This window comes from Harpia harpyja, chromosome 15 (genome assembly GCF_026419915.1).
Source record: "Harpia harpyja isolate bHarHar1 chromosome 15, bHarHar1 primary haplotype, whole genome shotgun sequence".
Lineage (NCBI taxonomy): Eukaryota > Metazoa > Chordata > Aves > Accipitriformes > Accipitridae > Harpia > Harpia harpyja.
This window is the reverse complement of record NC_068954.1, coordinates 5,504,198-5,531,009: the sequence shown is the minus strand read 5'-3', so window position 1 is coordinate 5,531,009 and position 26,812 is coordinate 5,504,198. Positions and strand designations below refer to the sequence as shown.

Sequence of the window (26,812 nt, the reverse complement as noted above, 5' to 3'; positions counted from 1 at the left end):
GGAGCAAGTTCTATACATTGTGGTCTGCAACTGGGCACAAGCAGGTCCACTTATAACCCTCATTTGGGGCTAAATTTCCAACTAAATTTCAGCCCTGCGCAGAGGACCTGGGAAAGACCTGCCAGAACACTGGAAAATATGTTTATCAAAAATCTTTGTGTGTGTGACACTAGTTTGCAGTAGGAGTATTCCAACACACGTCACAGCTAATAATGTCATGGTAAAGGACTTGATGTAGTAATGCTCTTGCCAGCATTTACCTTTGAGGTTGGGAGTGACTTCCTCTGAATTTAGCTGCTAGTAAGTATAAGTATAGCTAGAAACATTAATCATTTTTACAACACAGGAAAGACTTTCCACTAAGATTGGAGCTCAATCAACCAGAGAACATAAATGTACCATGTGACTTTTACACTCAGCTAAAATATCTTAGGGCTAATATCCACAGCAAAGTATTCATGAACAAATATCAGGCATGAGTCCATATATCAGAAGGTGGCAATCAAGCCACTGTTGGAACAAGATAAGTTCTTTATTTTTTAGATGCCCAGCTATGCAGAGTTTCAACCTACATCTAGGGAGATTAAACTAAAGAAAAAAAGTGAATTCTTCTTTCACTTGCATGGTAGCAATGCAAGACTAAGTTGTCTGAATTCAGACCAGAGGCTGTTGGGTTATTCTATGCAATGTGCTGTATTCTTTCATGAGCTCACAAGGTAATGGCCTTGACGTATTGATTCTCAAACTGATAGTAACAAAAATGGTAGCACAGCATTGCCATGCAGAGATATGAGTTTGCATCCAATGGGCTTCATAGTTACATTATGGTAGCATTGTGCCTGGGCTAAGAAATCTTAAGTCTTAGGAGGTCTATTCAGTCTATGAAAACACCAGGAGAATGTGATCTGGTGACTATAATGCTCCTGGTACTAGATAGGTTGCAGCTAGATTGATCATTTATTTCAGTACTGTATTCCATTGCATGACATAAATCAACAAGACATATCCTATCACACGGAAGACTTCGTGTCATTCAGATATTCAGTCTTTAACTTGTTTTCCCATTGCTTGCATAAGGAAATCACTTGCATGAGGAAGAGGCAGGGATCTCGCACGTATTAATGAAGAATAAATTCTTAAACTGAAGGGATATCTTTGGCCACTGAGGAGTTATCTTGTCCTTACATGCAGAAACAAGATCTTTCTGGGAGTCCCCAGAAAAGTGTTACAACTGGAAACATAAAACATTTCTAGCTCCAGAACTAAACTTGATTAAAATGCTACGGCACATCTTTGACTGTCAGACTGTACAATCAAATCTGTCCCTTGGAGTAAATGTATTTGGCATTACGTTCAAAGTCAAAAGACAACAGTTCCCAGATACAATTATCCATCCATGTCAATGGCATTCACTCCACTAAATCACCTCTATGCTTCTGAAAAGACAAATGCTAGCAATACACTTTTAGGTAGCTCTGCTTGCAAACTGGAATTTCATGCAAATTTGATGGAAAATAAAAAAATAAAATCTGTAGCTAAAAAGCTAAAAACAAAGCTTTATTTGAAAAATACAGTCCAGGCTTTTCATGTTTAGTCCTGGTGCTTCACGCCCCAGCAAAGCCTTTTTCCTGCCAGCTGATAAAGCTTTCAGGGCGTAGCAGGCTTGAAAGTTTGTAAGAGTGGGAATATTTGTCTTTACAGTTACTTTGATATAAGTTTTTTCTACCTTTTCTTAGTTTACATATTCAACTTTCATTTTGTAAAAAAGTTTTCACTCTGCATTAAGAAAATGCAATCAGCTTACTGCATACTGTAAGATATAATAGACATTTTAATAGCATATATACCTGAAAGCTTGGACAGATAATTAACTTTTCTAGATGGCAACATTCTGAGTTCAGGTGTACTGGTATATCCCAATACTCAAATGAAATAAATTCAACATAAAAATAATTCAAGTGACATCAGAAATGCATTTCCCATGATTGAGCACTCTCTGCAAAATGGATTAATTTATGTTCACATTTGAAGAATGAAGCAAGTGAGTCAGTGTTACCTTTTGATCTAAAGAAATATGGGAATTAGACTTTACTGAAGCCATTTTTCACCCACACAGGTGGAAGGAGTGCTTTCTAAGCAGAAGATATAATTTATTTTTAAATTCTTCCTCTGGGATTATTATAAGCAGATATTTTCTTCTAATTATCACAACTGGAACAACATAGATATTAACTACATTACCTGTTGTAGCACAGTGCCCAATCAATAATGACCAAGTGACTGTATGGATAAAATCTGTAATACGGAAATTAAATTTTGCATGCATTACCTTCGTCCAGCCAGAATCCTTCTGTATCTTAGGAAGAGTGGCAGGAGTGAGAGGCTCTCCTCACTCTAGAGTCGTGTATCTATATATGGGTTCCCTTCTTGTCAATATTTATTGCTGATAAATGACATCAGCTTTGGGGCTGCACATTTTGGAAGAAAGAACTTTTCTTAAGGAACAGGTGACTGAAAATGAACCAATCCAACTGCATTGTTCTGGCTTTTTTTGCTTGTCTCCAGGGCAAGGAAAGAGAGAAGATAAAAGGCCTGTCCTTTTGCAGCACTTTGACTTTGCCAAAATACTTGCAGTCTGATCAGCAAGCTGCAGTGCTGATATTGTGTTCACAAAATGAAAGCTCAAGTTTAGGGATGGTTGCTTTGCAATTGTCTTTTCTGGCTCTGGCAAAAGAGTGGAATAAATATTATGAGGCAGAGACATAAGTCAGCAACTCATTTCATGTGAGCCATGCACAGAATGACCTGCACACTGGGCAACACAGTGATATTTTCTTCCTAGCAGTTCCTGAACTTCTGTTTGCTAAATAAAATTTATATTGCATTAGCTGACTGAGGCCAAAAGGCTGTGGCACTAGGCATTACTTTACATACAATTCACTCGATATGTTGCTCAAGAGTAACCTACTTGCAGAATATCTACAGATGTCTACATCTTCCCCCTTTAGCCTGAAGAGATGTGTGGCATGTGTTTGCTTTTTTTCTCCAGTGCAGCATCGCTCAGCTCACCTTTCCTTTTTGCAGAATCTTTGCTTCCACTCATTTACAAGGTAATATTACAAAGTCAGCTTTGACAGGTCCTCAATGCTCAACTCTGCTCTATTTAAACACAACCTCTCTTTCTTCCTTCCATGCTGCCTGTTGGCTTTCAGAAGGCATAAAACATCTGCACATCTCCTCATTCTTTTTCTTGCAGTTCCCTTCTTCATTCTTGCCTTTGCTGTGATGCCTTGCACACTGAGCACCATTTTTGCCGTGCTGGGTTGAGGTTGCTGTCCATAGTACAACTTAATAGTGTTTCAATGCTTCCTGTTTTCTGCAGTATTTCTGCAGCTATATGCTGTTGTCAACATTTTAATATCAGATTATAATTCCTTTCTAACACAGCAGCCTTTGTTCTTTATTTGTATTCCATTTGTTCTCTAAAGAAAGTCTGTCAGATATGCTACAATTCACGGTCTATGGGTAAAATAATTGGGAAAAAAACAAAGATTAATAAAACTGACATCCGGGACCATGGTACAAAGAGCAATTTAGCATATCAATTCCCACTTCCTCATGTGGATTAGCTGAAGGGGTGGAGTAATTTAATTTAAAAAAAATTCAAAAATTAATTCTACAGGGTTCTGCAAATGTATGTATTTTTTAAAAGATAAATCTATGGAAAGTTCTTAAAAAAAAAAAAAAAAAGAATCAGCTTGAGAGATTTGACTACGGAAGTTCTTCTTTCAGCCCTTATATAAACCTGAATGACAAGAACCTGATTTGAGTTCAAGCAATGAAGGCAAAATTGACCTTCTTCAATTCTTCAGTTCCACTGAAGTTAATGACAGCTTAACTAGTGCCTTTGATTAAAATTCATGTTCTGTGTGGTTCAGGCTTTGCATAGATCTTTTCCTTAGCTGTACAAAACACTTTGCAGACCTGATCCTTTTAGCTAACTTTGTTTTGCAAAAAGGAACATTATTAATTTCTTCCACGCAACCCAACCCACCTTCCACTGCAGATTAGTATTAGGGAGATAACCAAGAGGGTAGTAATTCAGTTACTGTCAGATAGGGGTAGATGCCAAAAAAAGCTAGCCTAGACAAAGTCAAGGCACATAAATGCAGAAGCTGTGAGTCTCTTTGAAGGTTACTGGACTACCACGGTTGAGATGCTGGGTGTAGATGACTTGCAAATTGGAAATTTTGACTCCAGCACCATTATAATACCGCACCCTTGTTTTTGGACTGGAGGAGGTGTGTGTTCAGCCAGCACGGAGAGCGGGTAGAGCAAATCCACCCTCCTCAGAGAAACACACCATTCGACGTCTGCCCTCAGTCTTCGGAGAGCAAAGCTACTCACCACGGCTCTTCTCCACCACTTTCAGCCCCAGCAGATGTACTGGTTAGATCCCTGCTCACTGGGGCAGAGCTGCCGTCTTTGAGGGGGTTGAAACTGGCTTTCACTTCACGAAGGCGATGTTTCAGGCACCGTTGCCTACAGGCGATGTTTCAGGCACCGTTGCCTACAGGTGATTTTTCAGGTCCGTGGTCAGAGGCAGACCCGCAGACTGGCAGTGTGACCGCTTCTCGTTTGCTGGGCTGCGTTGGCTTAGCTGCTGAGCTTAAGCCTTTGCTGAACACGGCTTTATGGGATCTGCAGTGGTGAGGGATGAGGAGCAGCTGAGAAAGACCCAAACTATCACCTACGAGCTAGGTTTGGAGACTTCTGCTCAATCCTGAGATTGTTTGGTCTTGTCCTGGTGACTGAGCTTTGTATCCTTATATACATAACATAATGTGACTGACTTGTAAGTCTAAAACTACTGTGAATAAGTATTGTTCAAGTTATTTGCTCTCTGGCCTGTAGCAAGGAAATTCTCAACAAGTGAGGCTGTAGACTAAGCACACACATAACTGCGTCTGACCGTGGTTACCTGAGGCAGTGTTATTTCAATAACTACTCATGTCTGCCACAGACAAATCATCTCATAAATAGGTTTAATAGTTAAATATATTTGTATACAGCCTACAAAATAGGAAGGAAGTATTTCTGAATTTCCTGATCTCTTGCTTTGAAATGAAAAGGGAGATTTTTAACATTTTGTGGCTTGTAAACAGGAGTTCATTATTCTTACATTCTTCCTTAGAGAAGTCGGCACCCTAGAAACAGCACAGGAGAGGAAAACATAGAGAGTAGTATTTTTTTCTTTTTTTTTTTTTTCAAGGATAGAGGTCATCTTGGCAATTAATAAAGTAAGAGATAAAACCATCAGCATAATCATGTTAGTCACTCCCACTATCTGCAAGGACTAGCCAGGTTAAATCCTTTAATTTCCCATACAATTTTCATTTGTTTGACAAAACATTTGTTCTAAAGTACTAATCTGATTTGCAGTTAGAAATAATATTTTTTAAAAGAATGATGGCTTCATAACTGAATTCAGAAACTTATAACAACCCTAGCATATTGTTACTTGAAAAAAAATATTGTTAATAAAAGACAAAAGGGTTTTTTTTATGGTCAAATATGAGTCTATCTTATTTGGCTAATTTATCACTTCTTATAATCAGCGCATCAGGAAATTCCCACTGAGTATGTGTTAATTTGCTAGTTTTATTGAATAAAGGTTTGACTACCGGATTTGAAGCAGGATTCACTTCCCTTACACTGGCTGTCAAGAAGTTAAGCATCTACTCCAAACTCCTTGTGTAAACTCTTAGTAGTCAGTGGACGAGGCAGGCTGAATTAAGACCATATGAAGTAGGAGCTAAGCACACTAACAAGCAGTCCCACCATGTCCTTTCTACATGTTTCCCCTTTGTGGGAGGGGACAAGATACTTCTAGGTGTTTTGAGCACAGGGAGAGTATTTTTTCTAATCTCTCCTCCTTCTGCAAAGCCCCAGATTTCTCAAGTAAATGGAGACAGCACTGACTGCAATGCAGAAATTGTAGTCATTGCTGCTAACCCACTGCTAGTAGCCATCCTTTGGACCGCAGCTAAGTCACGAAAGTATTCATCCTGAAGCAAAGACTATGGGTCTAGATCCTCCACAAGGGATTTCCCCCATTAAAGGAATTCAACTTTTTGCAGTGCCCAGGTGATACAGTGATTTCCCTAGTGATTACAGTGAGTCTCCTTTCATGACAGTGTGAAACTTGAAACCTCTGCCTATGTGACTATTCATAACCAAGGAAAAAAAAACCCAAATAAATGAACCAACAGTAACTGTGCATAAGCACAGTGTAATGGATAATTAAAAAAATTGTCAACTAGAAACTTTGAGAGGCCTATTCCCCCCCTTCTGCCCCCAGAGCAGGATCTGTTATAAATAGGCTGTGCCTGACAGGTGTTTTTCCACAAAACTTTGCAGTGAGGAGAATTCATGGGTTCCTTGGGTAATAAACTTTATTCCTTTCTAGTCTTACCATTCAAGAGCTGCCCTTAAAGTCTAACTTAGGAAATTGCAGAAGGAAATTTTTTTTGGCGGGTGGAAGTCATTTGCATGAAGTCCAAAATGGATTAGCAAATGATTCAATTACTAAAATCATACACTTTTGATATCAAAGCTCAATATGTGCATGTGTTCATGCTCTTTTCAACTTCTCTGCTGAAATGTGGGAAAGCTGAGCAATGTAAAAAGGTAGCATTGTTCTTTTTTAACTGTACACAGATTGGTATTTCAGCTACAGTTTAGATCTAGTAACTCCTTAGAAACATTTTCTAAATCTATACTATGGGACATCAAGGATCTGGCTCCAGAGAAGAAATCTGGGGTAAAATTCATTCCAACTCCTGGGACAACTCAATAGTGAAAGCACTTGCATTTGAGCTAGTCTTTTTCATCTCCCTTTCTTGTAAATGGCTAAGAACCACTTTTAAAGTCACCTTTAGGTAGCAACATATCTAATGCATTTAAAATGTTAGATTAGAATAAAAGAAAATGTCAGCTACTGGTCAATGAAACAGACAAGCTACTTCCCTTCAATCACATTTCTCCCATAAAACACATAAACCAATGCCCATTGTAAGTGAATGTTGACAACAATATGGAAGAACACAAAGGAAGTGAACACAGAAGACTTCTGTATGGAAAACTCATGTGGAACAACACTTTTTTTTCAGATATGTCTTTCTCTGTGAGAGTCTGATGTAACCAGACAAAACATAGTTATGCCCAGCTGCTGTTTTAGGACAAATCTGTTATTTGAAATAAATCTGGCCAACAGGAAACAAAGCAAGCAAACAACAACATCATTTCTCAGAATCCAAATGGCCTTTTGATATAGGCAATTTATTGAGTGATGTATGTAAAAAAAAAGGAAATTGAAAATACATCCCTTTCCTTCTAATAGTGGAAGACACAAAGCAGACTCCAAACTATCACAGATACCTCAAATGTAATGATGATCTGGACATATTTGTTTCTTACTCATGGATAAAAATGGTTTTAAGGGCTCAGCTTCAGTTTACATGGTCAATGACTTCAGCCATAACTATCTCTGTGTAAAACAGGCTATAAACCTGAAGTTTTTCATGAATGGCTTTTTGTTTGCTACATGTATTTGCTGGCAAAAGGTGTTTCTCTAATCTAACAATAGGGATGACAATGTGGGGACTTCTGCCATGAATTCTTTAAAAACAAGTCAGCCCTAAATGCGTTCCATATATAAGCATTTTTGCCTTCTCTTGCGCTTGACATAAGAGTATACCAGAGGTACTGTAGGTGGCACAGAAAGAAGGTTGGTCTTCTTGTAACATTGTCCAGTTGGTAACAAATACCTTGAACTTGCTGAGGCTGAAAAGCATGTTAAAATGTAGAAGAAAACAGGAAAATCTTATTTGCAAGTCAGTGAGTCCTGCATGGACCATTCTATTGGACTGGTTGCAGTAAGCAAATGAGAAACATTTGGAGGAGTGAAAAAAAGTATTAAGATAATCTCCATTTAAAATCACAGTATCCCAGCATGAAGAGTCATTTGAAAATTATATTGCTGATTAATTGTGGTTTGACTTATAATAATTATTGAACTAACTGCATTTGGCCACAGCCAAGCTTGGTTTTGAGCAGCTTCTCACCTTTTTTTGCAATAGCATAGAGGTTATAACACCCTGAAATGGGAAACTACTTGATAAAAGATGAATCTAACCTACATAACCAGAGGGCGTATTACATACCCATTCACAGCATAACTTGACTGAGAGGGCTTTCCACACACCTCACTCAAGCTGAGCCATTCCAGTCTGATGTGCAGGTGCCATAGGGCTAGATGGAAAAAAAGGCAAGAGGGAGTATTTAATTGCATGAAAAAGGCCTCGAGTAAAAACACTGTAAAGGGAGGCATAGATTTCTGGTTTCTGCATCTTGTAATCTTTTTCCCTTCTAGAGAGACACGATCTGATAGAAAATGTATGCACAGTCCAGGAAGCAGAACCTGGAACACTCTATTCTGTAATGAACTGCAGAAAAATAATTGGTAAGAAAAAAAATATTGCCTGGCTGAAACTGATACACGTCTTTTACAAGTTTCTGCTATTGGAAAGTATCCAGTTATTCACACTAGTATCAATGATATCTAAGCACATATGTTTACTTCAGTGCTTTTCTATGATCAAGGTGGGGAAAAGCAAATACACACATTTCTTCATAAATCAATGAATAGACTCTTTTGAAAGAAGTCATAAAATATAGTTGTGTCTAACTAAAAGAGAGTATCTAAAATGTAGGTTTCTACATCTGAGCTAGTTATCCCAACAGAGGGAAAGAGATCTTCTAGGTAAGTGGAGACCTAACTCTAAATGCAGCAGCCTATATGGAGGCACTTGGCACCATTTAATATAAAACAAGATATCCAAGACACTCTTGCAGTGCTAAAGATGTTACAAAGGACATATGGAAGACCTGGGCCCTTCCAAATTGTAGCTGAAGCCCTGGCAGGATACTCTGGGGCATCTCAGGAGGTTGTGGACTCCCAGCTGAATTAAACGCTTAGATGAGACAATGAGGGGTGACTTGGGAGAGACTTCTCTCATGCTAAGATGTCTACGTTTCAGCAAGTTTATCGTGTATCAAGCTCTATTGTCTTCATTGATCTAGCTCCACAAAGGAGAGGAACGCAGAATATTTTTTTTGGAAAAGCTAACCCTGTAGAATCAGGTGAATCTCCAGGTGAAAGGCAGATGAGATCAGTGGCACTCAAAGCATCCCTGTTTTATAAGTGTATACACCTGAACTTTTTATTTCATGACTTGCAATATTGCCATTATGATTCCATGTAGCCATCATAGTCTTTTAATAACTAGGGTAGAATTCAATTTATATTCAATCTGTATATATCTATAGTATAGCTGCCTTCATCCTAATTTAGTTCCCTTTATAGCCATTGAAGAAAAACAGTCACTTCTGAAATGTGATGTGCATTGCTCTGAATGTCTCACTCTAAAACAGACCACATAAATCTGGGATTAAAAACATGTATTCTCCTCAGCTAACAATAAAAGTAATTTGGAGCATTTTAGATATTTCAGTCCAGGAGAACTGAAACTCACCTCCTCTTCAGCAATGGAGTGTAACAAACTGGAAGTACCTGTTATCTATGAGGAAGTTTAGTTTGGACCAGGTATCCCAAAATGAATCTGTAGAGAGAAAGAAATCATGCAAAACTGAACTTGCAACAGCCAGAAATTGTTTTAGAAACATAGTAAATAAATATTCCCAGTCTTCTGTTTTCCTTGTGTGACTGATGTCTCATAAATTATGTCTATCCTAATAAATTCACCTTGCTCAGAACAATTGTGCTCAGAGATGTGGGTTTGATGGCTTTGTTTCACCTACTGTTCCAAATTCACATGCATTTACTGACCGTGTCTGGTTTAAGTTGCCATCTTTGTCCTGCGTTCTGACATTCTGCTGTATTTTATTGGTATCAAAACTGGAACAAAGACTACCTTTCTATTCAGTTTGCCTGGTACATGTCAGGACATGGTAGAACCTTAATACAAAATATAGTAAGTAGGAATTAGTGAGGAGGAGGGGAAAGAAATAGGATGCAAAAAGAGAACCATGCAAAATTAAGACGCAGGTATACTCAAAGCAAGGTCATCTACAAACGAGGCCATTGAAGGGCACCAAAACTGTTGAATTCATACCTACCTGCAGTTATGCTTTGTGGAGGAAGCCTGACAGGGAGCTGCTCAGGTGGATAGAGCTAAATCCTGCTCTATTGTATCCGCTGACCACACAATCAGCAGCTAAACAAGCAATTTGGCAATCAGCTCCTAGAACAGCACATATGCTTTTCTTCTCACGTCCACTGCTGGCAATGAGAAGTCACCACAAAAAGTTCCTGCGTATACAACCTGCAGGTGCAAAAAGAAACAATTACTAGCTCTCTTTTCCTGTCCTCAACTCTTAACAGCTTAATACCTTTGGCTAGTGTCTTGCTTACATTTAGGATTTTGGGGATGGGAATCCTGTCCCTCGCTGCATCAGTACAGCTGCAGAGCACCGGGAGAGATCAGTTTTATGGTAACAGCTGTGGACGTAGATTTGCAGAGGCTGCAGCTGTGTGCAGAGAGGAAATAGGTAGGATAAGAAACATAGGGCTAATGGCTCATAAAACCCAAAGCATAAGGGCAGAAGTCTATGATCAGCACTATGCGAACAGTGCAGCAATAGCCTAGGGCCATTTGTTGCAGGTTGAAGCTCTTCCAGGTTTGATTTCCTATCCATCCAGCTCAAACTAAGCAGTCAAATGTGCTTGCCAGATAAATAGCAAAACTGTGGCCTAGAGAGGGAGAATACACCAGCTGGGAGTCAACCTAGAGCTGAAAAAAAATCTCTGATGTTGTAAGCAGCAGATCTTTCACATCCTACCTCTGACAACGAAGATGGAGATATCGAGAGTATGCCACTTTTTAATGTCAGCTTAGGTTGTGAAGTCAGCTAGGCTGGCATTCACTGGTCCTTAGGAGAATGGAGTCTACAGAGAAAGGGTAGATAATGGTGTTGACATGATGCACATTTTAATCTGTCGCATTTGCAAGCCATAACAAGCTGTCCTTCAACCTAGACGACTCATGAACTACATACTAGCCTCTTCTGAGGAAAAGGAATGCCTTATCTGGATGGTCTAACCTAAAGAAGTTACTACTCTGGCATGTGACTGGATTGCTTTGAATCTGTGAGTTTTTAGTCCTGTGAAAAATTGCAAGAAAACAATTTCTGAAAATGGGCAAGATGACTTTACAGTCAGAGAGAGCAGAACTGTGGTTTGGCTGAGGACATAGCTACAGACCAGTTTCTCAGGGTGGGAAGACTCCAGCGGTTCCACAACCGTGAAGAATTTTTACTGGTTCTGGCCCAGAATGTTCAGCTGTAGAAGTAGGAGAGGGTTTCTTTTGTATTCTCATATGGAAAATTGTGAGCTAGCTGAAGAGCACAGTTTTAGTTATCCTGAAACCGTTGGGTGTTTGGTCACATCAGCCAGTAAGTTTTGGCTGGAAGTAATTTTTCAGAGTTGGATAAACACTATTCCTTTCTCCTACTGGCATGGGATTAAAGCACCCAAGCAGGCTACATGAAATCCAGTTTAACTCCCTCTGTTTTAATAGACAAGACATAGCAGCCCTTAACAGAGCTCCCCAAAGGGGTTTATACACTATTTTGAGGAGGATATTCTCCCCTGTTGACATCAACTCTGCAGCCTCATGGTTAAGACATTCCCCTAGGAAGCAGCATAGCTGCATTCCAATGCTTTAGAAATTGCAAACCCTGCACAGATATAGGTGCCCAGAGTGGCTGTGGATACCACGTAGGTCTTTCCTGGCCTCTTCCTTCTATTCCAGAAGGGTATCTTACAAACCAATGGCTCTCTTACAAACCGTATGCCAGCCCCACAGAGATACTATAGGCACTGGGTCATCTACTACGGCATTAGACACTTATGTTTGCGCATCCTAACCACTTCCAGAAGTCATTGGGAAGAGGGAGAAGAGGGGATAAGGAGGGCATATTCATGAGTGCAAGCCACTCCAAATCCTTGGTGACATGAGGATTAGGAAGACAATTAACTCTATCCTAGCTGAAACCAGGACAGGGCACTTTTCCAGGAGGGATGTGTGCTTCACCACACACAGGAGAAGGATCCACCCAAGTTTCCTACACAGTGGGTGAAGTATTTTATTCATGTAGCTACTAACTGTGAAGGAGGTGGAGATCCAAGCACTACTTGCACTTCTCTTTGTCTCTGGTTTTCCTATAAATGTCCTGAAATAAGCACTTTGTTCCCAACTGAATGGAGCAATCCAGTTTGAATTATTTTTTTTTCCTAATGTGTTGGAGGAAATGAGAAAGAAATGGATATATTTATTTATTTCAAATGAGGTTCCATCTCTATGTATGTCCCTAGTTGAGCTGCAGGAAAAGAGCACCAGAAGAGTAACAATTATTTTAATGGTATTTACAGGATCAAATGCTTCTTTTCCAAAGTCTGAGCTTAATTTTAGATTTGTCTTCCTTAAAGAGTCTTCAATAGGCATTTCTGTGTTTTATTTAGTTTTTACAGTCAGTTCGACACTGGAATTAACAGGTTAGGGTATTGCCTGATTACAGATCCTCATACTCTTTGTCAATGAAGTTTCACAATCATATTTCTCTTTGAGAATACTTTTTTATAGTACAGCCCTGGACAGCTTTGAATTCATCTGTGGTGAGAGGTTTGGGAATAGGATTGATGTAAGCTTTTGTAAAGGTCTGGTAGGAGAAAGGAACAGTCTCTATCCAGATCTCAAAAATATTTTCCAGCCAATTATTTTAAACCTTTTGTCAAAGAACCATCCCATAATCTTGGGGAAAAAATGCACTGGATGCAAAATATAGAGAATGTATATGACTTTTTTGGGAGCACTTAAGAGCAGCTATGGGAGTCCCAGGATGGTGACTTTCTTCAGGCTTCTTGTTTCAAGTGCAGTTAAAATTCTAACACTGTCATTTAAAGCATTTTAGTGAAATCTTAAAGCTTTGGCTGTAGCTTTCTGCTACAGATGCTTGTTGATTTTTCTCTCTCTTTTTTTTTTTTTAATTTGTCCTGTCGTTTTTTAAGGATTGTTACTTTATGAAGGAGAAATACTGATTTATGCATCATCTCTCTTTGGAAATATGCACTGCAGTGTATGGGCCACCCAGAACTCTGTCTTTGATTATTATTATATTGCATGTTGTGTTTTATTCTGACCATCTATTCATGTTGGTCTGGTTACTCCTTCCCCCTCAGAAAGGAAGAATAAATAAATCCCTTAGTTTTAGTTACTCAGACTGCTTCCTGCTATCTTTTCGCTAAACATTATCAGTCTCACAATCACCTTGAGAAACTGAGGAAGGTCTTGATATATTGTGTGGGCCAAATGTATCCTCACTAACATTCCCATTGCCTGAGGTAGCTCTAGATGGAGAAATGATGCTACTGGGATTATTACAGCTGTAAATTTCTAGTAGGAAAAAAACCCTGAAAATTTCAAATATCTGCAAGAAAGAAGCCATTTTCTTTCTTTCTGCAGCCATTTAATATTTTAAGTTATCGTGCAAATTACTTAGCCCAGCATAAAGTTGAACTCACACATCCCTGTTCTAAAAAACTGTGCTAGGAATTTCCAGAAAGTGCAGTATAGTTGTTATGTAGCAAGTTATCTCTGTACTAATATTTACATAATGATTATATCATAAATTTCTTTGGAATATTAGTTCCTCAACTTAGGACTTACTGATGGTGAACAGAGTGAAATAATTAACTTACAGGTCTTACTAGCAAGAAGGTAGTTAATACATCCCGCAACAAAATATGCCTTTTTTGATGTCTCATCCATTTTAAAGCTTGCTATCCTCCAATTTGCATTTATATGCTTTGTTATTCTGTTGTCTCATCTTTTATTACCCCAAACAACATCTCCAATTTATTAGGCTCTTTTTTGAATTCCAGTCCCATCCCCTACATAATGTGGAACCTCAACCAGGTTCAGTTATAAACCATTTTTTATAATTGAACTCCCTGTTCAACTGCACAAGTAAACAATGAAAATAGTCTTTGGCTCACAGCACAGGAGCCCTCAGGGCCCTTACCTGATATCAATGCTTCATGTCAAAGTGAGATGTGAATTGAAACTTTTCTGAGTTTCAAGTGTGTGTTTCCTTCATGGAGATGTAATCTAAACCTCATTTTCTTTCTTTATATGTAATGACATATAAGTCAATATCAGAAGTCTTATTAAATTCAAAGTATATCTTGTCCATTGCTTTCAGTTTACTAATTTTGGCAGTCATCCATCTGTTACAGCTGAGGGTTGATACTCCCCCTTTGGATTGGACACTTGAGATGTAACTTATGCAAACTGATCAAGGCATTTATTGATTAGTGAACACACTTTGAGGTAATAAGCAAAGCAACCAGTAAACTCAATCAGTAATTTAAGGAACCAAAATAATCCATAATCCAATTAACAAAAAAACGAGCTACTAATATTAATTGACTGTTATATAACTATGCAGGCATTTATGTGCAGCTATGAAACTATTCATTATAGCTCTTAAATCTAATTTAAGATCTAGATCCACTATGGAATTACAATTCTGTAAATATTGTGACCCACTGCTATTCCGTTCCCCGCCCTGCCAGAGGTTGACCTGATACAAAGTACAATGGGTTGTCCAATGGGAGACCCTCAACTGTCCTGGTGGACTCAAGTCCACGGGGTGGCATCATTGGTGTCTGTAGGTATCCACGTTCTTGCTGCCAGAAGATTGACTTACTATTGTTCTTTGATTTTATTTTCCAATTTTCTGAGTTTGAGCCCACCTTTTCATTGCCCTTGCACCCCATTTTCTCTTCTCAAATTACTCTCAAATAAGCGGTCCTTTCCTAATTACATATTCCACTTTGATCCTAGTTTTGCTTCTAGAACACCCAAACCTGATATTTCTGATAGCATTCCCTAGGCAGTTTTGCCCTTATATGATATTACTGATACAATACATGTGAGTGCCATTGCAACCCAAAACACCCCTGTCATTTTCCAGTTCGTAGTGGTTGTATTTACTTTACCATATCCAGTCACTTGACACAATTATTCTACTTTAGCCTCGATTCTTCTGCCTAGCTCCAGTTGAACACAAGCAGGTTCTTATCTTATGTGCCAGTAGTTTGCATACCAGAGCAGCAGAGTAACTTGTTTCACATTTCTGCTTTGCATACGTAAAAGAAAATGTAAAAGTTCCCTTTTAAGGACTTAGCTACCGTAAGGCCTCTTCATCTCCTAGGCCTGCCTGATGGAAATTTGAAATATTACATGTCTTTTGTTATCAAAAAAGCCCTTATGGATTTATGCATTGCTTTTTCAATAATCCCATCCAGAATTTTTCCCTGGATCAAACCAGGCCAAGGATTCAAACGCTCCTTTAGTTCCCTTTTTAGGCAGAAGTTCCATATTCATCTTCCCAAAGCTCTAAATCACTTCTTCCATGAGGTGACTGCCTTCATGATCTTGGTTGTTCATGGTTCAAAGATTTATTCAATTAGTTCCTTAAATATCGGTGGTGAATTTCATCAGACTTGACTACACCTCTGCCATCTCCCTACTATCTTTAATCTTTCAGATGGATTTGTCCTGTCTTCTGTTGTAGTGAAGGCAATTTACATGGAGATTTATTGCATTTCCTCTGCATATGACTAGGTATTTAATTTCACTACCTGAGTCATCCCCATATCTGTGTAGCTTTAGGAGAGAAATAGAAAAAAGTTTTACATCGTGACATTCTTATATGACAGGCCTGCAGATTACAGTCTCACGGACTTTTGTCTTGCTTGTCCTTTGCTCTGTGGAAAGCAAACATTTTGAGTCAGTGAAGTACCCACAGAGCCAGAGTGTGTTTACCAGGAAACTTTCTGTTTGCCAAAGTAATTTTTCTTTAATATTCCATGTTATACAACTAGGGCATTTTTTCATCTGCTCCAAGAATACTTCTCTGCCAAGCAACAAATCACAAACTCTGTTCAGCTTATCAAATCAACAAGTTAATGTATATTTACCTTAAAAGAACGCCATCATCCGAAAGCCTGAGTTTAAGAGCAAATTACAACTCCTTTCCTTGATTTTCCTTCCTAAATCTTTTTCTTTCTTTGTCCCTTACTGCTGTGTGAAAGGCCTGAGCAAACACAGGGAAAACTATGCATGGTGACAACAATATTGGTCAAATGTGTGGACGAGGGTGAGGGTCATGTAGTTTGGAGGGAGGTTCACTGGATGCCTCCAGCTTCCCAGTTCTTTGTTTGGTCACCTCTCGTGTTACAACCTCTCTCTTGGGTCTGTTTGCTCTGGCATATCTAGTCAGGAACAAACTGTTCAAGCAAGAGAGACAAAATGTAAGGCAATTATATATTGCTTTATATGATTTTTATCATATGGAAAGGTGGCTACGGTCTGACGAGCTTTGAGGTTAATGGGCTCATGGCTGTGCAGAACCTTTGCTGGCAGGGCAGGCACCCAGGGGATGGGTTGGCCTCCCCAGCTCCGTGGATTGCATCCCCAGTGGTGCTGAGATACCAACTTCCACCAGGTCTGTGGACGCTGATGTCTCTGATGACTTACCCAAAAGCCTGGTGATTCCCAGTTAGCTCCTCACCTGCCTCCCTAGCTTTTTTCTTCTAGGACTTTATACATTTCCATGTTGATATTTTCCTTTTTGAATCGTTGAGCTACTAACAACCCTATCTCAACAGTACTTCCTCTCTTTCCATTTTTACTTTGCTGTCTTTCTACAAACATTCCCTCTGCTCTTTCCCAGCAGTAGAAGTCAAAGGTACGCACTTGGGCCATGGATATCGGGAACACAGGCAGCCGGACTCTGGCACACGTCTGGAGGGAGCTCAGGGCTGGGATTGCAGAGTGACAGGATTACACTCATTCTCAGTGTAAAATTCAAAGCTCTAACTATTTGCACGTATATTTGTATGTGCACTTTTCTACTGCAAGCCTGCTGAGCAATTTTGATTCTGTGATGGCCAGTGGTGATAATTTTGACATATGAGTGAAGCTTTATACACTGGTTTGCTCTTGCCATCGCCTCCACATTTGCAGCAGGAACAGCTCATTGGTGAGGCTGAGGATGCTCAGCTGGCTGTCAAAGCTGTGCATCAAGTCAGATAAGCAAGGACAGTTAAGCCAGCTGAAGTGTCTTGTGAAGTGGAGGAGGTGGCTGATTTGATAAACCTATGCAGTCCAAATATTGTTTTAAGGTCTCCCTTTTATTTTGCCCTTGTTCAAATCAAAGGGGCAAATGAGAGGGAATATTCACATTATCTGTACCTAATATACCCAGTAAGCCATCCTGGACTCCATTGGCAGAGCGAGGCTTCTCTACAGGACACCATGGGGCAGCAAATCAGAGATCCTTCCCTGACCCATCCCATGGAGGACCCTGTCCAAAGCACAGCAGCTGTGATATATGCTTCAGTTCAGTGTGGTGGATCCCCCAGGATCACATCCAGTCTCAGTGGAGATTTTGCACTGACCGTTAATTGTAGCATAGGTGGGATGTTACCTCTGGGCAGCTGAAACAGAGAAGCACTTTGCACGCTGTCCTGGTTTCAGCTGGGATAGAGTTAATTTTCTTTCTACTAGCTGGTATAGAGTTTTGTTTTGGATTCAGTATGAGAAGAATGCTGATAACACACTGATGTTTTCAGTTGTTGCTCCACAGTGTTTAGACTAAGTCCAGGATTTTTCAGCTTCTGATGCCCAGCCAGCAGGAAGGCTGGAGGGGGACAAGGAGTTGGGAGGGGACACAGCCAGGGCAGCTGACCCAAACTGGCCAAAGGGGTATTCCATATCATGTGACGTCATGCCCAGTATATAAACTGGGGGGAGTTGGCTGGGAGGGATCACTGCTCAGGAGAAACTGGGCATCAGTCGGCGAGTGGTGAGCAATTGCATTGTGCATCACTTGTTTCGTATGTTCCAATCCTTTTATTATTATTCTTGTCATGGTATTATTGCTATTACTAGCATTATTAGTTTCTTCCTTTCTGTTCTATTAAACTGTTCTTATCTCAACCCACAAGTTTTACCTTTTTCCTTCCAATTCTCTCCCCCATCCCACTGGGTGGGGGGAAGTGAGTGAGCGGCTGCGTGGTGCTGAGTTGCCGGCTGGACTAAACCACGACACATGCACAGCTTCCCCTCCAGCCCGCAGGAATGACCACGCACGCAGGGTAAAACCTAGGCCCAGCCTTCTAGCATGGAGAAAGTGGAGACCACCAAATGCACTGTTGAGTATTCCTACTAATAGGCAGCTCCAGACAGTAATTTGCCCGTGAACGTGGTGTCCTGTTGCCCTCTGATGGATAGCAGCCATCCATCCCCTTCCCAGGCAGAGCGGGATGGCTACGGACACTCTGCACACACAGCAATTTGCTCTGCGCTAATTAGGGTGGCTAATCTGGGGATACGACTGCATGGGTGTCATGACAGAGGCATTCTCACCTCTTTGCAAGCCCAACCCTGCAAGTTTTTATACGAGTTCAGTAGATTTGCTCAGGGTGTGATATCTGATTGCAGTTTCAAATCTACATACATTGACATGCAGACAGAAAGGATTTATACTGACACAGATTTATTATATTAATACACACATGCTCCCAGTAGGGACAACTGTATCACTATATTACAGTTTCATGTCAATGCAACTGAAATTACAGTCTCTGCTTGTGCTGCTTTAATTTTTCGTGGGGTGATGACAGTATCTCTAGGAGCCCCTGGAGAATTGTAATTTTAAATTAAAGTACCCTGCCTGGTGTTTTTTCCTTATAGAAGTTGCTTTTCATTTTTCTTTTAAGGCTTATAAACAAATAGTAAGCAATGAAAAGTAACTTACACTTCAATTTGAAGGTACTTGCTTAAATGAAAAATAGAGTTGGAAAAACTTTGAAAAGCCCAGTTGCAGAATCCACAGACTTAAAGCATTCCAGACAACTGTTTGCCTAAATTGGCTTTGCCTCTGTTGAATTTATTCTCTGCTGAATTGGCTCTGGGAGCCAATTGCACTCCCTACCCCGAACCAAGAGACTGGTCTCAGAGTAAATAGTAAAATAACATCAAATCAAACTTTAAACAAGGTACTATGTATTAAATAAAAAACAATGCAGTTCCAGTCATTCATGCATTACAGTATGATGAACTGTATGATATTTTCTTTCTCATTCATTATCTGTGTAACCTGAAATAAATAGGAAAGAAAAGACATTTAAAATTATGTTCCTTCAGAAACAAAATTTTAAAAATTTGTTGTGTATAAGGGAATGGAAATCTCTGCCTGAAGACAGGCTCAGTGCCAGTAAAAAGAGTCCTATCACAAAATATTTGTTTTATTGTCTTATCACTAGTTAAAAATTTTCTTCCTCTGTGAAAGTTGTTTGGATATCTTTAGTACTACATGTTGTTTGTCGATGATACACAGTTCTCTTATTCTATACAGTGATAGGTTTGTAGCTGGGTTGTATTTCTCATGAAAAATCTTGACTCATTTGTTCCTTCTGAATTTTCTTCTCTCTGATTTCTTGTTATATTATTCTGTATAAACATTATAAAAGCCGCATTGAATATGTGCTGCCTGCAGTTGTTGCTTATACTTGTCGGCTATTTATAATGTGAAAGCTATTCATTATATGATAAAACACATAGACCCTCTCTGAGAGTTAGGATTAAATGGCATCTGCTTTCCTGTCCTGCTCTCTGAAGGTGAAGGGTCTGAAATTTCCCCAAACCAATTGTCTCCCTCAGCATCCCGGCCACAGGGAAAGCTCTGCTGGAACCTCAAACTGGTCTTGAGCTTTGTCAATTCGTGAGGAAGTCTTCAGAGCCCTGAGGCTAAAGACAAAGGATAATTTTGTTCTACAAGGCAGAGGTGACCTTACTTTTGCATGTAGCTCTTTCAGCTGGTCTTGCAGTATTGTAGCACAGTCCTAGTGAGTCCAAGCTCAAATAGATAAATGAATAAGAATATGAAAATGGCACCAGTGGGTCACACCAAAAGTCAGCCTAACCCCACTGTCTTTCTGCAGGAAAGGCCAAAAGCAAACTCCTAGGAAGAATTGGAAGGCAGGATAAAGATATGATGTTTTCCAGACTACCTCCCAACCTCTGCCAGATTCCTTGAATTAGAGATGATGTATTTGTATTTAATACCTTTGACAGATTTTCCTTTCATGAGTTGGCCTAATACCTTTCAAAACCACAAAATTTTTCAAAAACATAATGCAATGTGTTTTAAGAAGAAAATTCCATATGACAGTAAGACAAGGTGAGCTATTGTTAAAATAGTGCTGCAGGTGTCATTAGCAGCTACAGAAAGGCAGGTACCTAGCCCTTAACGAACATAAAAATCAGGTTTTACAATCTTCTTGCTTTTTAAACCAGTCATTGTGATTTTGCATGGACACCCCTCCCTCTTCCTTTTCAGTAGAAATTAGCACAAAAATAACTCTATTTTCATAAACTTGACAAATTGGAATGGAGTTCCTGATTCACTCTACTTTGTGCTGCATTTTTCCAAACATCCTAAGATAAATTTTATATATACATATATATATATGTATATATAAAATTTATCTTAGGATGCATGAAGCCCTGTTGCATATACTTATGAGGTATTCAAACAGGGGTGTTGTTTCTTTTCTGGAATCACCCCAGAATGAACTAACAGTATAATCATTAACTATGTTGTACTCTATGATACCATGCATTTGAGTACTTTGCTCTGCTGTGGTAATGATGAGTGAGGGAAGGACCATAACTGTGCAAAATTCTTCAGCATATCTGAACAAGTTTCTGAGTACAACTCTGACAGAAGAAATAGTTGATAGCGTTGGGCCCAGACAAATACTTACGCATACATGTAAGTTTAAGCACAGGAATTTTTATATTCGAACCAAAAGACTGAGCATCTTGGAGACTCAAACTCTGCATGTGTAACTGTTAGCTTTAAATAAATAATTTTAACACAGTGTGATTCTGCTAGGTGGAAACCATTTCTCTATCACAAAGCTAAGCTGCCAGTAGTATAGTGTTGGGGTGAGTGGAGGTTGTTTTTCTGTTCTTACTGTGCTCTCCCTTGAGTGTGAGGAATTTACAACCATTAAGCAGACACAGACATGTCCCTGTCACCAATAGGGGAGATCCTTCTACTCTGACATGGAGGTCTAAAAGCTGTATATTTAGGCCTAGACCTCCTTTATGATTATAGACATACTTGCACAGGATGTTCACCAAAGTCCAAAAACCATGGAGAGCAGCAGAAGAGCTCTCCCTACCTGCAAGAGTAGTTTTTGTGGGATATTGACAATAAAGGATGTCCTTTTGGCAGTGCCTAACTCTCCCATACCTATAGAGAAAGTTTAGTCATCTAAAACAGAGCTCTATACGCTACAACCCCACCACAATTATATATTCAACATAAAATGTGTTACACTTGGTAACTGTTAAGCAGATATAGTATTTTTAAGTTTCAGGAGATGAAACATCAGTCCCTAGTACACCAAGACAAGCTGTGTCCCAATGCTTTTATCAAAGTAGGAAAGAAGATGAAATCTAAACCAACTTTTTTTTAAGAATAAAGAAAAAAAATATCAATCTCCAGGTTGCCTAACCAGGGGCAATGGTTAGGTGAAAATATCCAGTGATGTAACTAGGAACTTATCTGGGCCCTGCAGTTTCTTTTGGTTTACCAGCAACAAATTGTACGTATTTGCAGTTGAGGAAAAAGGTAATTTTTAGTGATGCTGAAACTTCAGCTTCACATGTTCAGTTTCCCACGAGAGGGCACTGTTATATTTTTAATGAAGGCAAGGTTCTGCCCAACGCTGGGCGGGTTTGCATAGCTTGGAGTGTACAGTACAATTCTAGCTGCCACAAGGCAAGCAGAAAAATGCAGGATCAGATTCACCTCGTCGCACATCTGTCAACACTCTGCATCATCTGGCACCCTCCACTGCTAGCCCATCGTGCACAGCAAGTCTTCAGCGTGCCAGATGTGTCAGGCTTACGCACGTTAAAATAAATAATCGGTTCATACACACCGTGTCTGATGTGGCCAGGATATGGCCCGGTTTAACTTGGGATCAAAGGGATCTATGTCCTTCTCCTAGGGAGGAATGAGGCCACCTGTGTCACCAAGGTTGGTACCAGATTTCGGCATTTTCTATGGAATATTCCATCCCCATCCAGTGATTTTATCTTAGTTCGTGGAAATACACATTGTTATAAAAATTAAATCACTTTGAGAGTTGATGCAGCTCGGGTTGTTTTTGCAGCTTTGATGGTCGAGAATTTATATCAATATACAATAAAACCCAAATATCTGCAGTCAAAAATGTGGAGACCAAAGAATCTGTTAGTTTAGCTGGACTCTGTCCCTATCAGGAGTTATATATTATAGGGCTTTTTGAGCCTTTTTAGCTTTTTTGCTTGTTTTGAGAACGATATTACGGTAGTTAAGGTAATATATTTGGATGAAGAAAATCTAGGTAGTTTGTTATTTGATGACAGAAGAGAAAGCATAGTTTTTAGGACATCCACATGAGGAAGCCAAAGCTTTTTGAAGAAAAATGCCAAAGAAAATGAGAAGTTTGTTTTATCTAGCCATACAAGACTAAACCACATTTCTTAACAGGCTCTGTCAAGGCTAAATTACCTCCTAAGGATTTATGAAAGTTAGGCTCATTCCTTAGTTACTGAAATAGTTGGCAAATGCAGTTTAAGGAGGAAATAAACTCTTCTGGTAATTTGACCAAAATATATATGAACAGAGTCAGCAGAGATTGGAAGTATGACACACCAAACAGTTTACACGTTCTGGTGCCATGTCAAAAGTGACAGATTCTCACAGAAACTCTTAAACCGACCAGGTGAATACTTTTTGCTTCCTCTAAAGCCAGTGAGAAGGATCAATCTGAAATCAGACTGTCACACTCAGCTCTACACCAAGAAAGCATCTATGTTAACCTAAACCCAGCTGAGACAACAAGGGAGAGCCAGGCTGAGCTAACACAGGTGTAAGCATGCATTTTATTTTACAATCCTTTTCTCAGTTGTGTTTTTCATGTTCACACCTTTGGCATGTTTTTTCTGTCACAGTTTTTTCCCAGCTGGTTATAGCTCTGCAAGAGGTGCTTACAAAATCACTGGTCTTCACTGGACCTACAGAAGTCACATGGCTGTGACCTGCCGATCTTGTCAGAAGCAGAGAAAATCATAGAGAAAAGCTGGGCAGCTTTTAGTTACAGAAATACTTTGTAATAATGTGATTTCCTTGACTGCATTGTTCTGTGATGACACATCTCCACCTTGCTACCTCCTGTGCTCCAGCTAATGCGTCAGCCACTGTCTGTTCTGGGCCAAACTCATCATCCGTAATGTAATCAAAGGGAGATCAGAAATATGGGGTCTCCTGTGAACCTGTGATGTTGTACTTCAGGATGAGACAGATGACCTCTCTGCTTTTGGGATTCGAATATGGGGAATCTCTAGCTAGTTCATCTAATGGGACCAGTCGCTTCACTTCTCTGGAGTGTTTTGTGACTATTTACTTTAACACGCTTCTTAAACTTCTTCTTTTGACCCACTGCAGAAAATCTCAGTGTTTAACTGGCTGCCAGTATCTCCACTATTCAGTCTCTTGCTTTTCAGCCAAAACCCTTATGCTCTGCAGATCCCCCACTTCCCAGCCCGACCCCAGCCAAGCCTGGTGTCATTAAAGTTAGCCACACTATAGCTAGCCTCCACACAAGTCTCTTGAGTTTGCAGGTGACGATGAAGGCCTGTCCTTGCAAGAGTATGATTTAGACTGCTGGAGTGGGATTCATCTCACCCAGCTGTAGAAGCTATGGGTCTACTGCAGAGCCATTCTCCTTATGCTGTCTTTAGAGGTAATGGAGGCACTTCAGGTCTGCATTTCATCTCCTCTTCTTACAGCAGGTGTCTGAGATAGGCTGCATGAGCACCTGAGCTAAATGACTGCCTTGACATCACCAAGACTAAAAAAAAGTATCATATGGGTCAAGTCATTCACTATTCTATATCTCTTTGAGGACAAGGTTGAGGAAAACAATTGTTTCAGGAAGAGATGTAAGGATATAAATACTATCTCTGTAGTACTATGTGTAAAGGATAACTTTTTGGCCCTTAAGGCCAGCTGGTTTGGCTCTGGTCGGTATAGCTGAACTCTACCTCTTGAACCACTATGATGTCTTCCAAGCTGCTGGTAATGAAGGGTGCTTGGCATTACTAACCTCTCAGCCATGTCAAGGCTTTTCTGGAGGGTAATGCTAGTTGGTATAAGCCAAAATAATGTCAAGGACTAAGATTATAAAGGTACAGAAAATCATGTCAGTGATCAAGCCTGTGTTCTGGTTCTCTGTAACTTATCAATAAAGATAAACATGGAAAAAAGAATGGGTGGAAATGGTTTGGAGGAAGATGTAGAAAAAAGTCTAAAGCTAAGAATAGGTTTAGGTCATGCCGTGGAGACAGCATTTACTTTTCCTACTGTTGAATGCCATCAGTGATTGACCAACAGTGTGTATGTATCCTCTAAAATACACAGGGAATGTGTTAGACTGCAATGGACATGTGTAAGAAAGACCTATCTGAGCTAGTTCATGTTTATTGGAAACAGCAGCACAAGGTCACCAGGAGGAAAACCCACTCCCAAATGATTCATCTTCTCATCAGTGTGTTACCTTTGGAGCCTGCTTGATGGTGTCCCTATATGGTCTGTAGGAATGATTAAAATGTGCTGTGTTTCCTCTGTGAGAAGCAATGCAAAATCGCACCTCCCCACTTCTTCAGCTGCTTAGCTCATCACAACTACCTTCATACCTCTGGTGTGTGTACGTCACCCATTCCTACCCTAGATCTGAGGGCTATTTTTAGAGTGCAGTGCAGTTACTGACGTGTTTCCCAGCTGCATAATCACACAACATGTGTTCATGAGCATGGACATACATACCATATGTATTCCATATACAGGGAATACGCAACTGCTATTTTGTCTTTGAAAAATGCCTGCTGCTTCCCCAGAATTGAGCTCATACACTCGTTCACCTGCACGGTGCACTTACGTGACACACCTGCTGGAAACAATGGCATGAAAGAAATTTGATTTTCATGTGGAACAATACATGTCATAGAGTCATAAAATGGTTTGGGTTGGAAGGGACCTTTAAAGATCATCTAGTTCCAACCCTCCTACCATAGGCAGGAACATCATGAGAGATGGGAAAGTTTTTATGGCTGTTGTGGCTTAGCCCCGGTAGGGAGCTAAACCCCACACAGCCACTTGCTCACTCCCCCTCAGTGGGATGGGGCAGAGAATTAGAAGGGTAAAAGTGCAAAAACTCACGGGTTGAGATAAATACAATTTATTAGGTAAAGCAAACGCTGCATGCACGAACAAAGCAAAATAAGGAATTCATTCACTACTTCCCATCGGCAGGCAGGTGTTCAGCCATCTCCAGGAAAGCAGGGCTCCATCACATGTAACGGTTACTTGGGAAGACAAACACCATAACTCCAGACATCCCTCCCTTCCTCCTTTCCCACAGCTTTTATTGCTGAGCATGACGTCATATAGTCTGGAATATCCCTTTGATCAGTTAGGGTCAGCTGTCCCAGCTGTGTCCCCTCCCAACTTCTTGTGCCCCCCCAGCCTGCTCGCTGGTGGGGTGGGGTGAGAAGCAGAAAAGCCCTTGGCTCTGTCCAAGCACTGCTCAGCAACAACTAGAACACCAGTGTGTTATCAACACTGTTTTGGTCACAAATCCAAAACATAGTACCATACGAGCTACCATGAAGAAAACTAACTCCATTCCAGCCAAAACCAATATAATGGCAAACAGCTTCACTGATTGCAAACACAAAGACCCACAGCAATTTCTTTTAGCAGTCTAAAACTATCCCCTCATTTTTCTGTAGATCCTGTAGAGTACCCACCAACCCTATGTGTAGATCTTTGCCAATCCAGAGCATCACATAATGCCTCTGAGAAAAAAATTGAATTTCCTATGATTTGCTCCACAAAATTACCAATTTCTCTCCCTTCTCCCCATTAAAGACTGTCACTATGACTAAACTGGCTGTACTTGGGTAAAGTAATTCAAGATGGATCCCACCCCCATACTGATATTCCTGATGTTTTAATGGGTAAGCTCATTTGCTTTGATTGACCCAAGAGCTGCGTGGTACCTCTTGGCTAACAGGTGTCTTCAGTGCCTAACTTGTGCAATCTTGTTTCTTATTAACTGGTAATGAGTGGACCGGCTGGCAGTTATGGCTCATTAGGTGATGGGTTAACCTGAATGGCTTTGTTGTTTGTTGTTAGTTTGCTAAATGCAGCACAAAGGTAACCTAAGTATTGCGTATCACCTCTTGGCAGGATAAGCCTCCTGCTACCACCCACTAACGGCAAAGCGGGTCTGATGCTGCAGTTCATAAAGTGAACAAAGGCAGCTTGGGCTCAAGGGAGGTGCTTTATGCAGAAGATGAGATTAGGCTCAGACATCAAGCTGCTTGGGGCGATGTATTATTAAATGCTATCTACTGATATGCTACTTTCGTAGAAGCTGATTAATGACATCCTACTTTATTATTCCTTATCTTTTATCTTCACCTTGTTTCACAGATGTAGCTGGCAGTACACGGCACTAACCAAAGATCCGTGGCAC

General features: G+C 40.1%; 1 long non-coding RNA gene across 1 annotated transcript; it reads left to right on the top strand.

Moving 5' to 3' along the window:
- The first annotated feature begins 18,588 nt into the window (after positions 1–18,588).
- LOC128152191 (uncharacterized) lies at positions 18,589–23,980 on the top strand. The gene is made up of 3 exons (XR_008238554.1): positions 18,589–22,266; positions 23,023–23,143; positions 23,226–23,980. It is a non-coding gene; the product is annotated as an uncharacterized LOC128152191 (long non-coding RNA).
- The last annotated feature ends 2,832 nt before the right edge of the window (positions 23,981–26,812 follow it).